The sequence below is a fragment of the Gambusia affinis genome, linkage group LG21 (genome assembly GCF_019740435.1).
Source record: "Gambusia affinis linkage group LG21, SWU_Gaff_1.0, whole genome shotgun sequence".
NCBI classification, from domain to species: Eukaryota; Metazoa; Chordata; class Actinopteri; order Cyprinodontiformes; family Poeciliidae; genus Gambusia; species Gambusia affinis.
In genome coordinates, this window is record NC_057888.1 from 15,440,847 (window position 1) to 15,456,267 (window position 15,421).

Here is a 15,421-nt window from a genome sequence, read left to right on the forward strand (position 1 = left end):
ATCCAGAAGTTGTTGAAGAGGCATGAGCTGTGTTGTCAGAGAGAAATATCTTAGAGAATTAACAAACTTGTATTCTGCATAGATATTCAGGATTAATAATAGCAATTTTTCAAGAATTGTAATAAAAAAAAAAATGTAAGATACATTTTTTTGGTCCAGTCTTCACCAGCTTTGTTGCTAGAAACTGAACTGGCCTGTGTCGTTTCTCCCAACAACTGTCACCCGTAAGGCGGGTGTGCAAATCTCACTTTTCTTCACATAACCAGTCCATCATGAGGGTTTAATAGTACTGTGACACAGGTGTCAAAACTTTTCCATAGACCTCTTCTGTCAACTCTCTCAAATTATATGAATCCTTCTAAAGTTAGATTCCCCATAAGATGCTTTTGCAGTAAATGCTTGATATTAAAACCCTGGTAGGCAACCAAATCAGTCACAGCTAAGACTAAAACGCTATTACTGGTTTAACACATAACTTAACACAGAGGGGAATGAAAAGAAAAGCAAAAATAAATAAAGTAAAAAAAAAAAAAATGCTTTTTAATACCTGCCAAACATTATCCTTACAGCGAAGAGCACAGCTGCTGCACCCTTTACAGTCTAGCTATGTAGTAAGGTATTCTCAAAAACAAGTTAATACAAATATTAGCTTTATATAGTGTGTTATAAAAACAAACATTGTAAGAACAGCAAATAAGTAAGTAGAAAGTCAAACCCTCTTCTTCTCTTCTGACTCTAAGCCGTTTATTTCCACTGAATGTACTCAGTTCAACATCATCTTTTTACCTTTTTGTGATTATACATCCACCTATTAGTTAGTTTTAGTTTTTCTTACAACTTATATAATTTTGGTTTATACTGTGACACAAAACGACATAAGACAGAGCTGGAACAGTTGTTGAATGTTGCAAACGTATTTCTCTTGTTAATTTAATCTGAACACTCTCCTGTTCAGATAGTTGGCTGACAAGCTAAGTGTGGTCAAGCTCGAAGCAGATGCCACAAGAAGTAAACAGAGAGGGGAAGATGAGGTGAGAGTAGGAAGATAGATAATAGGATATGAGATTAAATACAGTATGTCTGCCCTCTTCTGGTCAACACCACCATCATCCACCCTGACAATCCACACTGGAGGGAGTAAATGGGGGGGCCGATGTGATGGGGTGTACTGTGGTATAAAACTTACTGTACCCATAGACTACAACCTCTTGTATATTACGAATTTTCTAAAACAACCTCCATGCAAAACTCAAATATTTCACATCATCCAATATATTTCTTCAAATTAAAATTATTTGCGTGACATTATTGTATCATATATATCAACAAGGAGATTATATATTCCTATTGTGTACTCTGCATGCTGTTAATATCAATCCAATGTCATATGAAATGAGTTGTCTGGGAGTCTAAAAGCTCCCCGATATTCAAAATGTAATTAAACAGTGCTGTACATATCCTGCTATTTTCATTATTACCTACGCAGCAGCTTGATTATGAGGAAAAGAAAATAAGAAAATGGAAATGGTTTCCCTCTGTCTCTTGACTGACAGCATTGTTTTTATTTTTTTGTTTTTTTTTAATCTCATTAGCAACAGGAAATTGCCTGCAAATGATGAGTGCACATTCCTAATATTACTAATTTACTTCAGCGCACTGGGTGTTTCTTTAGCACCTGGCATTTATTTGTTAGCCATAATTGCCATGGCCCGGGCAAACAGACAGTTGCTGAGTGACGCACAGTCAAAGTGTGCATGTATGTGGAGAGGCTTAAATTTATATGTGTGTGTGCAGTAACAACTCACAAGACTGTGTTTGTGTGAGGTGAGAACACAGACTCCGGTTTCAGCCTGCATGTAGTACATGTGTGTGTTTCGGTGTGTTTTCCGTCTCCGGGGGCCCACGTCTGCCTCCGAGTGCTGTTGGGGCAGGTGTGTAGCCAACAGGCAGTAGTGATGGCTAGTTAGCCAACTCTGAAGTGAGAGGTATACTCTTAGAAGAGATAGTTAGTGGTGGGCAGGATTAGGCTCCTTATGTCAATAACAGATGACTCTTTATTCTGTGCTGCATCATGTTTGTTTGGAGAAATTCAAAAATTGGTCCCAGAGAGGTGCCCACACTTCATGGTTGTATCAAGGCCTGGGGCAGCAAATCAAGGCATGAGGCTGAAGATGGGAAATTTTGTCAGCTATTATAATAATGCAGTTTTTGGTCCAGGTTGAAATAATGTTGTCTGTGTATCTTGTGTTAAGGTGTATCATACAACAATGGTGACTAGAATTGAGTTATGGTAGCTCTAATATTCCGTTAAATCAAACATCACTGAAAGAATTAATTCGATACAAGAAAATAGTTCTATTAGTGAGGAAATTTTCACTTATGTTTAAAAAACAAATACACAATTAAGTGTTATATTCATTGATATTAGTGAAAATATCGAAAGCTTATGTATGCCCTAAAGAATTTTATTTAAATAGACTGGAGATCGCCAGGTTTTGTTTGAGAAGGTTTTAATAAAAAAAAAATAACTCAGTTAAAGTTATTCAGGTTGAACAACTAAATGGAACCTCCATAAATTTGTTAAATTTTAACCAATATCGAAAATGTACAGATTATATACAGTAGAAATAAGAATAGTAAAGACAGACGGACAAACCCTCGGTGCTCAAGATCTAGCTAAAATACAGCCCTAAAGGTTAATTTATTGCTTATTCATTTTTCAGGTTCCAATTGTAGACCTTTACTTGAAGCTCAAAGCTGAGATAACCATGCTTCCTGGCAACGACTTCTTAATCATAATAAACTCGGTTTATTAGCACGTTTGTCGTTACCGTTGTAGCTAATCTTGTTGAATTTGAATACAAACTTAAATTCTCAAAGATGTTCAACACCAAAGTGCTGTTGGCAGTTCATAGGTTTCATAAATTTGATGCATTTATGTATTTTGTAATTTATACTGCATGAACGCATCAGGCTGATTGTTCTCTCAATCAAATAGTCAATGATTGACTGAACCCATCTTTAATATGTTTAATCAAAAATGTTGATTGAAGATTTATCAAAAGGAATTTAAATATAACCATTATTGAATATTATGTTTCAGACCTAGTTACAGTTCAAATGGTTAACATTCAATAACCCCCAAAGTTCTGTTTTATAGAACGTCAATTTTAAACTTTCTTTCACAAGCAAACCCAATTCTCTCTGCAGAAGCTTCAATTGGTCACTTATCCAAAAACAGTTGCCTAGATAACTGAACCAGTCAGTCAATAATCATTTGATCTCAAACAAAATCCTGCATGGCAGGAGAGTTTCTGAAGATTACCAAAATCAAATTAAAACCCGAGGTAACGCGTTTCCTTTCCAGCTTAAATCGTCTTCATTTCATTTGCGTTGTCTTCTCATTGTATTGTCTTGTTGGCCTTTGTGAAAGAGATGTCAATCACTTTATGACATATGGGTAGCTAAAGATTAAATGTGAACAGAAAAGTGAAAATATTGATTCGGTACAGGGTTTATTTCCGACACCACACATATACGTTTGATGTGAATTACGGATTGCTGTGCCAGAGAGTACCAGCAGGTCTGTTTTTGTGTTGGTCCACAGTTTACTATGTTTTTGATGCCATGCCAGTGACTGTGTCTGTTTAAGCGTGCCAGCGGAACAGTGTATCCACCTGCTCTTTTTTTTGTTTTGTTTTGTTATTGTGTGTCTGTTTGCGTATCCGTATGTGTACTGTACATGTCTGAGTGATTGTACATGCGCCTGCCCACCTTTGTGCATGCATCTGTGCTCGTCTGTGTGTCTGCGTGTGTGTGTGTGTGGGCGTGTGTGTGTGTGTGTGTGTTCCCTTGAGCTTTCAGGGAAAGCCTTCATGGCCTTGTGCTCCTCATCAGACTCTGTATCTAGAGGCATAGCTGTAGGGCGGGCCTTTACCGCAGGGATCCTGGGACCAGTGGGGGACAATATCTCCTGCCTTATAGCTGTGAGGATGGAGGGAGGTGGGAAGGAGGAAAACAAAACGACATAAATATTGTTAAATACTGGATTATTTTTTTTTTGCCCCCAATTCTATTCTCTTCACTTTTTCCTAATCATGCCTTACTTCCTCTCTGCGAAGAGTTTCACAAGATATCACCTTTCAGGACCAGGTCTTTGGTATCTGTGTGCTGTATTGTACGCATATTTTAAGGGAATCTTCTGTCAACACTTTGCAATCAGGCTGGTCACATGATCAGGCTCTGTCACAAAATGAGCCAAGCTTTTTTTTTTTTTTTCTTTCAGAGAAAAACTGCTTCGGAAAAAGAGAAAATAACTTGTTTTTTAGAAAGCAAGGAAAAAAAAAATTGGATGATCATCGGAGTATTATTTAAAATAACAATGAGACCCAAGATTAAAATTTCAGCTTCTTAAAGCACAAATTTATGCTTGATTTCTAACTTAAAGAGAGGTAATTTAATGAGTTTTTTTCAACCTTTGAAAAAAAAAGGTTGAAAAAAAAACCATACCTTGTCTGTAGATATTCTAATCGTTTCAAAATACAAATTATAATCACAACTTATCACTCAACATGAGAATTATTTATTAAAAGTGTAACAACATAGATTTTTTAAAAACAAATAAATACTTGTTTAAAACCAAAATATTTTTATGTTTATGCATTTCTCTCCTTTCTTGTGTGGAGCATTTGATGTTGCTTTTTGAGTGTTTCAAGGATTTTTTTTAAAAATTATTATTTATTTTAAAAAGTGGCACAATTACAACACAGATGACAGATTAAACCACACGCTCATCAATTCTCACCGCAGCCGTCACAATGAACAGAAAATCTTAACTGATGACTTCACCGAGATTGGATTACCTGTTCTCCTCTCTTCGTGGGAAGAAAAGTGGATTTCACCTTTCACCTCTGGGCATTCTGAACAGGAGCCTCACACACATCAACAACATTCACTGGAGTTCAGCTTTCTGTGTGGGTGAAACGGAAACAATAATTTTATCTTAAATTATTGGTTTTGTCAGTGAAAGTGCGGCAAGCCTCACTAGTCTAGCCCCCTAAAGCTCTTTCGAACGCGACACGTTTCTTCTAAAATAAAGAGGTCTTGAATTTGACAGTCTTTTTTAGGTCTTTACTGAACTTAAAAGAAAATAAAAATAACAAACAGATTCAAAACAAATAGAAAGTGACGGTCAAAAGACTGTGTTTCTCCCAAGGTGCCAGACTTCTACAAAGAGCAAGTCCTTTTTTCTTCACTAACCAACTATTCGAAAACCAATCAAAAGGCACCACGTCATGAGCCCAACGATTCAACCACATATGCTTATCCCCTTCAAAACGCAGAGTAAAAAAAACCAAACTCCAAAAAATATATGGCTCCTACAGTCAGAATTTCCTACTTTATTCAGAAGATTAAAAAAACATTTACATATGTAAACACGGAACAGTCCCTGACTGACCAAAGATTTCTCCAAAACAACAACAACAACAAAAAAAGAGTGCAGAAAGTTAAAAAAGTATTGTAGGACTACATATGAAGCAGATTTACATAATTTAAACTTAGTGTTTGTGATAATATAATAAGAAAGTGTAAAAACAAAAAGGATATCCATGGCAGAGTTTTAAAGTGAAAACTCCTTCTGACCAACACAAAAGCTCTACAATATAGCTCACATTTTCCAAAAAAAACTTCTTGTTTATCCCCAAGACTAAAATATTCTGTACGTTGAGAAATCTGACCATTAGTTAATGGTATTTTGTTTAATTGTGATTAGGTTATTTAGTAGGACAATTTGATACACAAAGAGCTCAGTGGACAGAGTAAAAGTTAGAGTTGGTTAAATTCTAGGCTCAAATCCAAATTATTAATGGAGATATAACATTAAGTGTGCAATTCATGCCAAGAAAGCCTTAAGTGTTGCTGAATTGAAATAATTACGCTGAGATCAGAGTGACAAAACTCCTCTAAAGTGAAGTAGCTCATTGCCAGTTATGGCAAACAGCTCATGAAAATTGTTACTAAGCATAGAAAATTACTTCAAACCCGCGGTTGCCAAAGTGGGTAGAAACTGATGCGCGGTCAGTGGGAAATGTCTCCTGGCAGGTGGCTCTGTTTTGTATACAAAATGGTTGGGGCTGAAACGACCCAAACTAGAAAAGTATGAAAAAGCAAAGGCATGACATGACTATCACTTTTATATTCTCATAACACTGATTAGACACCAACTATGTTTTGATATCCCCAGTAAACATGTACTTCTTTGCAGATAGTTAGACTAGCAGAATGATCTTAGTTAGAAAGCTACAGTTTTATTCTTTGATAGAAACGCATAACAACAAATAAGTCCCGCCCTACAAAATGTAAAGCTGTTGCTTTAAATCTGCGTTGAATAAATATGTGACAACCTTGAAGCTAATACCATTACCTCTGCAGTTTTTCACCGAGTGACACAGCAGGACTTGCTCCACAATGTGTCTCATCGGCGAGAAAGGGATGAGAAGCTGGTTGCACACACACACACCACCGATGTGAGGAAGAGGGTGGATAGAGGTGGGGGTTAGTGTGGCAGAGAGAGGCGGTCAGTGAGGTGGAAAAACTCAAAAGACAAAAGGGTGTGTGTCATGCCAAAACGACGACCACTCATCTGGTTTCAGACGGCAGAAAAGAGACAGCAGAGACAGAGACAGACAAACTGACAGACGAATAGAGAGATGGGGCGAGTGTGGAGGGGATGATCAAAAGGACTGCAGCCATAATGATGAGGCCTCCGACTGGATGGACGCCGTCTCCATCCAGTTTGCTCTCATCAGTGTCAACTCTCCTCTGACAGACACAACGCTGCATGCAGAACATGGATGCCTTACACTCATACTTTCTTGTCTGCAGCCACACACACACAGACACACACCTACATACTAGTTCTGAGGTATATTCTTGATAAAAAGAGAACAAGTGTTAATTTACTTTTGTATTTGGTGAACCCAGGAGGATCAAACTGGTAGTTTTCACTCTGGTTAGTAACCAGATCTGTGCCTCCTGGGATGACACAAGACGGTATCATGCTTCTGTTGTTTACCTGAACCTTCGGCCCATGTCAACAGGAATAGCTAGTGGAAATCCCCGTCACAGATCCATGACACTGTCATACACACTTGCACCCTCAGAGCATTATGTACGTGCTAGTGTCTCATTCCTGAAGGATCAGGGATGTTCCCATAGGGAAGGTGCAAAATCTAGGTTTTGGCTATAGAACACTGAAAATTACTTTAATTGATGTATGAATTTTCAACTGTATTTTTAGAAGACAAAGTGAAGTAAGTATCTTTATTTTAAGATGGTGTAAAAATGAACTGAATCAAGTCAATTTATGTCATTTATTAAATCGTAGAAAGGTCATTGAATGATTTCTTCTTGGGAAGTGCCACCTTATATTTTATATGTTTGAGGTTTGGTTTTGCTTGTGTAGAAAATATAAAATTCAAAAATGTGAATGATGAAAAAAGAAGACCATAACCTGGCAGTAAGTCGAACAAACAATGTAGCACATGTTCCACCTTACATGAACTGTCACAAGACACCATACAAGTTGACCTAGAAGTTCATCATGAGAACATTGCAACTTGGTCCTTCATACCCATATCAAATAGTTGATATGTGTTGCATATAGACAAACAAAAAAAACAAAAAAAACAAAGAAAAAGAAATCAAAATTGGGTCACATTTGCTTTCTGTGTGAACAAAACTTTACAGCATAGATATCTTCCTGACTGGCAGTGTGTGAGAGACCATTTGTTTTATTGAGCTGACCAACTCTTCCAGTTCCAAATGCAGCTGTACTGGACACCAGTGTGGCAGTTTCACATCTGAAATATTGAGGCTCAAACTTTTTATAATGCGCAACATAAACAATGCCTACATATTCATACACTCCCAGGTGCATTAAGAGATAATTTGCTACTGTATAACATCGCTTATAACCAGAAAATTATAACATTTAGAAACTTTATAATGCAAGTGGGCTTCAATAAAAAAAAAAAAAATAAAAAAAAAAAGAATTAAACCTGGATATCATTATGGGTGGAAAATTAAACAAAACATTGGCAACACAATTATATTACAGAAAAAACAAAATCAAAAAATCTAAAACTGCCAAAAATATGAACATTTCTTCTTCTGACAGACCCCATCAATGAAGTGTGCTCCCATTATATGGTGCTGTTTAGCATTAGCTATTCATAGCTTCAAGTGGAAAGCATAATATCCCACGGGTCACTTTCACTCTTAAACCACAATAATGGCACTTTCATTTAACCTCTTAATATATGTTAATCCAACGATGTCAATGGGTTCTCTTAATACTCATGCACAGGCCGTTGGGGGGTCTGAGAGGCCAGAGAGAAGTAAGCTGAACAGACATACAAAGGCTGGGTGTAGAGACAGCCTTCTTATTTGATTTAATAAGTGGGCCTTCCTTAAAACAAAGACACATTGTTGGCACTAGGCTCTGCATTGCATTGTCTGGTGTGTGTATGCGTTGTATATTTTAAATCGGCTGTGTGAGCCTCTACGTGTGTGCTGGTCAGAATTTTTTTTTCTGCATCTTTTTTTTTTTTTTTTTTCCACCCACTTGCTAGTCGACAAAGGCGCTCTGTTCATTTGGCTTCTCCTGGCTGGAGCACCAGTTTGAGAGGCTCTATGACTCAAACGATCTGCAGAAGGTTTAAAGACAGGGTGGGGAGAGGGAAAATAATGAATATTTAGGGTCTATTGAAATGAAAATACCAGCAGCCTCTGGAGACCTGAGCGTGGAAGTTTTTGCCGAAGGGATCTCCATCTGCTTCTATCTATCTATCTATCTATCTATCTATCTATCTATCTATCTATCTATCTATGCACGTATGTGCATGGGTTTTTATTGTACTGCATGTCTCACGGAGGCATGAACGGTGCCTAGTTTTGACAGAGGGAGCCCACAAATCAAGAGTAAATCAGGACCTTAGGGCATGCCTGCTTCACTGAGGGGGAAGTGAAACATATTCACTGAGACCAAATCAGCCTCAATCTGGCCTCAGAGAGCCCTGTGCAACACTGACCCATAACCAACAAGCACCCTACTCATAAACACAGGTTGTCTGGGCTGGTCGGTAAACTTTTCACCGTCTATCAGTCGGTGTAATTAACCGACAGCAGCTCCAAAAACCCCGGTGCTCTTTTTTGTTTTTTTGGTCTGGCGGCCATGTTGGCAGGTTAACCAAATAAAATTAATGCACATAGATTTGGAATAGCTCACTAGAAATAAAGATGCAGTTCAGTAGAATCATCTGGGAGAAAGTTATGCAGTGTTTTTAAATCACGCGAGTTCGTATGCACATTGCCATGAAAAAATTATTTACACTATTTACATTTTATCCCATTTCATTCTCATTACACCCACAAACTTCAACATATTGTGTTGTAATTGCTTGTGACACACAGACATAAATTTGCATATCAATGTGACGTGGGAGGAAAATTATACATGTTTTGAGTTATTTTTTTTCCTTTACAAAAAAAATCTGAAGTGTGCTGTGCATTTCTACTCAACCCCCTTTTCACTGAGAGCCTAAAATAAAATGTTGTGCGACCAAATCCCGTGAGAGACCTAATTAGTTAATAGAGCACATCTGTGTGAATTTTACTGAGTACAAATACTGCTATTCTTAAAAGGTCAAAGATGTTTGTTAGTTAAAAATACCACGAACAAACATGGATTTTTTTCATCTTGAAGAGCTCAGAACAATTTAGGCAGATCAGGAATAAAACTGTGGAGAAGTTTAATCTGTTTTATTAAACAACATCGTCTCAAGCTCTGAACATTTGAAAAAGAGTATTTTTTCCCCTGTCAGAGTGAACCGTCACTCTGTGGCAAAGTATTGTAAATTGTGATTCATTAAAGAAAAGACCGCACTGCACAGTGCAAAGAAAAAAAGAGTGGAAATGGGAACATAAGGCAATCTCCTTGAGGAAAACTATTGTGCTGTGTTGGGTCACAAATTGTCATCTATCCCCCAAAGAATATATTTTCTTGTGACACAGCATGGGAAACACAACGTTTTATTGTCTTATGCAGCCTCTGCTTGCATCTGCTGTGATGTCATCACAAGTTGCACCCATGGCAGCCCGAAGCGTCATCTGTGTATGAGGCTCGCATACACAGGAGCAGTGACCCATGAATGTGTTTTTCTTTTTGTTTTGTTTTTTTTTATGTAGCAATATTGAGAAAATATGGCCACATTTTCTCAATGTGTGGCATTATCAGGTAACATTACCACTGCTTGATAATGTTGGAGTGACGGAAATTGGCAGATACTGTATCCTCAGCCGCTTTTTTGCCTCCAAATTCTCTAGAGCCTCACTCCTTTTTCTCTTCTTCATCTCTCTGGTTGTTGTCCCTCGGCTTTCCATTGTCAGAAATATAACATTGTCTTTTGCTCTGGCTATAAACGCTACTTACCAATTGGTCATTGCTTGATATGACATTACCCACATTTACATTCGTTAGAGAACGTCAGGATTCACCAGAGAAAAATGCACCAATTCAGGAAACATTTAGATAAAATGTTCAGTGGAAATCTATAGAGATATGCTTGACATATTATGATAACTTGTTCAAGTATTTTCCGTATTAAGACTTACATGACAAACTTTTACTTGAATGTTATGGAGGTTGCAACTGTTCAACAAAGAGCCATAGAATAGCCTTTGATCATCATGACATAAGCAGATAAAAAAGAGAGAATTGTACGTAATCACTTGGATGTAAAAAAAAAAGCATTAGCACTGTGTTCAAAGAAGCAAAATAAATAACCTGCACAAGTGACAATGATTTGAAGATCGAGAATTCCAATTATGTTGTGAGAAATGCACAGAGAAAAACTGTAAAGTTAATTTGAGGTTTATCTGAGCCACTGCTGTTTTTGTGGAAGTGTTCACGGGATCAGCAAACCTTGCTTTGGTGGTTTGATTGGTTTTTCTTTTTTTTTTTTTTTTCTTCTCCCTCTTTGAAAACCATGAACGATTTAGATTTTGACAGGGTTTGATACATACAAGCCAGGAGATTGAGCTGTACAGGACACATTTTGCTTTCAGAAACAAATAGAAGGATAAATGGGTATGGAGGGACATCGGCTCACAGCTTAGCACTCGTTTGACAGCCAACTAAACAGGTTTTTCAGTTCATTTCCACTTGTTTTTGAGATTTCTTGGCACCAAAGGATCAATGTATGACATCAAAACAATGTAATCGCTGGAACTCCTTTGTGCCGCTTTGATGCTAAAATTCACTGTTTGCTTTCTAAGATAGCATCAAAGGATTACATGAAATGATTGAAAAGCCGTTTTTGTTGGGGGTGAGAGTGAGAGGGATGGAGGGGGGAACGTTCCATCTGGAAATAAAATAACGTGATACATAAGTGTTCAAACAATGTATAGATGATAAGAAAAAGAAAAAATGTCAGTGCTTTTGCAGTGATTTGCTGGGGTATATTATTGAATATATATCCTAGCAAATGCATATTGCAACTCACAGACTGATAGCCACAGCATAACTGCTGACATGGCAGGCCCAGATTGTTGTATAATTTTTTTTTTTTCTTCCTTGGTAAGCTAGAGGGCACATGGCAAATCTGAAAGGCCTTGTCTGCTACCTTTCTGCCAGACACAGGCCATCCCAGGTCAGCGCCACTCCACAACAAATCTGTGTCATCACTGCCACATTTTCCCACTTTCCTGACAATGTGTTACACCCCCTCAACCCGTCCCCTCCGTCGCCTTCTCCTGTCGTCTCCGTGCTCTCTCCCGCTTCTGTGGCACCCGTCCACCCCCACCTTCTCCTTTCATCCCTTCTTTCTGTCTTTCATCTACCTCCTCACCCAGCTTTATCTACTTTGACCGAATTCACTGTCATATCCTTCCAAAAGCCCTTCCCCAACATTTTGTTCCTCTTCTCTAGCAATCCTCTTCCCATTTTCACTCCTCTTTCGTATCCCTAATGTTCTCAGTCTCCTTTCTTCACCCACTCGATTCTAAGCCCCCCACCCTTTTCCAACCCTCTCACCCCGTTCTCCAGTGCTCTCCTCACATCTGAAAGTGTTGGATTTTGACATCTGCCTGCAGGAGCAGTGACCCATGAAGTAATTAGAGTAGGAATCTCGCCTTCTTTTCCTCCCCCCTCCTCCTCCCCTCTATTTTCTCCGCTCTCTCTGTCTGCTCTGAGCCGAGGATCATATAAAAAGCTGGTTATGTTTACTCCCTGATCCATCTAATTTCTGTAACGAGGGCCGAGCTGGCCTCATCTCCTTACTATGCCGCGCTTAAGCCAAGGCGTTGGGCTGGAGAGGCGCTCAAAAACCCCCGCGGGGCACCGAGGAGCTTCAACCACGCCGCTCAGCCACGGAGACGAGACTGGGACCTAACCGGATTAACTCCCAACCGGCACAGGTGGAGGAACCCTTCCTCTCGCATACACACGCACACACACGCACACACGTGCAAACAGAGCTGGATGCAACTTTACGCCATTTAATGTATCATCAAGAAAAAGTGCTGGGCTGAGACATACGTGTGATTATGTGTGTGTTTGTGTATGTGTGCCGAGGAGGAAAATAAATAAAAAAGGGGGGGAAACTTCAGCTGCAGCAATATGAGATGAGAGAACACAATTATGAATTGCTTTAGAGCTTACGGCCACTCTGATGATAACTCTCAAGTGCTGTGATATCGAATTGCTGGAGCACAAAAATCAACCATCCCACTCCATACCCCCACCTTAAATTGAAATTATTTGCCCCTGGATTGCAAATGTAATATTTAGGGTAAGGGCTGATGTATAATGCAACAAAGTAAAGTCTGAGGGCCATTCCTAAACATGTCAGGATGAGATGTCAAATGATTTGCTGGGCATCATTAAGAGTGTTTTTCCATGTCCTAATTTAGGGATTATTCATTTAGCCGAATCTTGAGGGATTCTGCTTGTTACTTTGTGTTACTGCTGCTGGGGAAATTGGTTCAACAAGTCATACTTGTCAGGCTGCCATACAGTAGGAGCTGTTTGTTCATTGCAGCCATCATCAAAGCACCTGCATGCAAAAAGATTCTGTTTATCATTATTTTTTTCTATCTATACACGCTCATATTTCTGATGCAGCAACCAAAATTGTAATCAGGTTTATTCATATTTTACCCCAAAAAATAATGTAAATAAGATATTACCCTCCATTATTACAAAGCCTGGTATATAATAAGCTTGGCAGACCAATAATGAGATGAAAACTGGACAAAGATTACCAATTCTATGATGTCATGTAGTACAACCAAAGGTCAATAGGAAAGAAACACTTTTATCTCCGCCTCTGAAAATAGAACAAGTTCCCCCTGTTGACATTTTTGAACCTTGCTTGGTTTTTAACTTGGTTTCATCAGTCTGACGCTGAATATACTGTTTATTCAGATTGTACTCAGCTCTGTCAAAGTTTTTAGGATTTTAATTGCTTTTATTGCTGCCTGTGTTTTACCAGTTATGCAGCATTTTGGTCAATCCTGTGTTGTTGTTGTTTTCCAAGTTCTAAATAAATTATTATAGTCTGGTATAGTATGAGGTTTCAAGGCCACTCTTCTTCATAACCTACACAATGATAAGTAAAGTCCCAAACAAATAAATACTATAATAATGTAATATGGGAGTCTGATAATGATCGAACTGAAAGAAAATCAGATCATTTGAGTGTATCTTTAAAAAAAGAAAATATTTAAACTCTACAAATCAAGGCCAACATCTCCTTAATCATGCCATGCTGGCCTGTCTGCTGTCTGCTTGACTGTAAAGCCTGCTAATTCCATCTACGCCCACCAACATATCACAAGTAGAAGAAGCAAACACATCAAAGACACTTAGTTTTAAGAAATACAGTTAAAAAAACATTTCATATTTTCTCCATTTTGATCATTTGTAGTTTGGGAACAACAACAAAAAAAAAACAAGTGTAGCTTTATATTCCTAAAAGAAATCACTTATTTATCTCCATTCATATGTTCTCGTTTTCTTCTTTCCTTAAACTAACTGTTATCAATACTGAGTTGTTGTTGTGTTAGTTCACTGTAATCAACTGATGTTTACCTGTTTAAATCATCCACTACAGTTAATTACACATTATCTCTTTACCAGTGAATATATTGCACTGGAATAAAGCAAATGTATCTAAAGTGCATTAAGCATTTAAAAGGCATTAGGAGAAGCTCTGTGCCTTCCTGGTGAGGCCCAGCCAGACACAATCTATGAAGCACTGGCAAAGCTATGCATGACGGAGCCTTAAAGTCTGTCTGTACCTTTTCCCATCCCCCTAACAGCTTCAGGCCAAAGACACTGGCCAGAGCACTGGCCACTATAGCAAAATTGGATCATCAATTAGTACTTATTAGCCTAAAAGTAGCATCTGTCCCAGGAAGCATTTAACCAACCTATTCTCTGTAGCGACATACGGCAAAAGAATTAACTGCCATATGTCAATGTAGTTTAATAGGGTTATTGAATGTTTGACATGTTCGCAACATGATTTGAGAAAAAAAAAAAAAAAGACTGGCAGACAGAATCCAACAGCTAACAGTCACAATGACTGGCATCCTCCAATAGTGTTCCAGTAACGCTGAGAAGGTGACGAAAAAAAAAAAAAAAAAACAGTCCATTGTGCAATGTAGGGCTGTAATGCAAATTAGCTGGAATTTTAATCTTTAAGATGCAAGTTGCAAACAGTGTAATTCAAAAATATACATCAAATAACAAAACATGTGCGGCTAAATTGTGAGACCGCATTTCTGACAGTAAGAGTAACGGTGCTGAGGGGATACCCAGGAGAATAGATGTCAGTCAAGACCACGGCGTTGATAAAACAATCTGTCAGTGCATGTGTTTGCATTCAGCCGTGTGCGTGTGTGTTTATATGCATGCAACGGAAGGGTTTTTTAGCGTGTAAGCGTGCGGGCGTGTGTGTGTGTGTCGGTAAAACAATCCGTCAGTGTTTTGACAGCCATGTCACACGGCGGGAATCAGTCTCAGGGGATTCTGCGATGAGAACTCCTGATTACCCCTCTATGCAGAATCCCTATGTTTAATCCCAGCAACCGTGACTTACATGTAGCACGGGTGACTTACTTTGCAGGGGGGGAACTATTTTGTAGCAGGTGCAGAGGGTCGGATGGGGCGTGAAAAAAAGTTTTCAAGGTGACACAAAGCACAGCGGTGTAGCAAAAAAAGGGGAAAAAAATATTGTTTGCCATCTGTCTATCATTAAGATGTGTGGTTTGGAGGTAGCTTAAGTGAATGATAAAAGTAAACAGCTTAATTTAAATAGATAGCAATTATTGGTGAGTATCTCAAGGTGAAGACAGT

The 15,421-nt window shown here is 38.4% G+C and overlaps 1 long non-coding RNA gene across 1 annotated transcript in view; it reads right to left on the reverse strand.

Moving 5' to 3' along the window:
• Nucleotides 1-3,498: 3,498 nt before the first annotated feature.
• LOC122824182 overlaps nt 3,499-15,421 on the reverse strand; it is a 39,163-nt gene continuing 27,240 nt past the window's right edge. Inside the window, exons 3-4 of the long non-coding RNA XR_006369458.1 lie at nt 4,863-4,969; nt 3,499-3,984 (exon numbers count right to left, since the gene is read on the reverse strand). This is a non-coding gene — a long non-coding RNA (uncharacterized LOC122824182). The remainder of the gene's footprint in view (nt 3,985-4,862; nt 4,970-15,421) is intronic.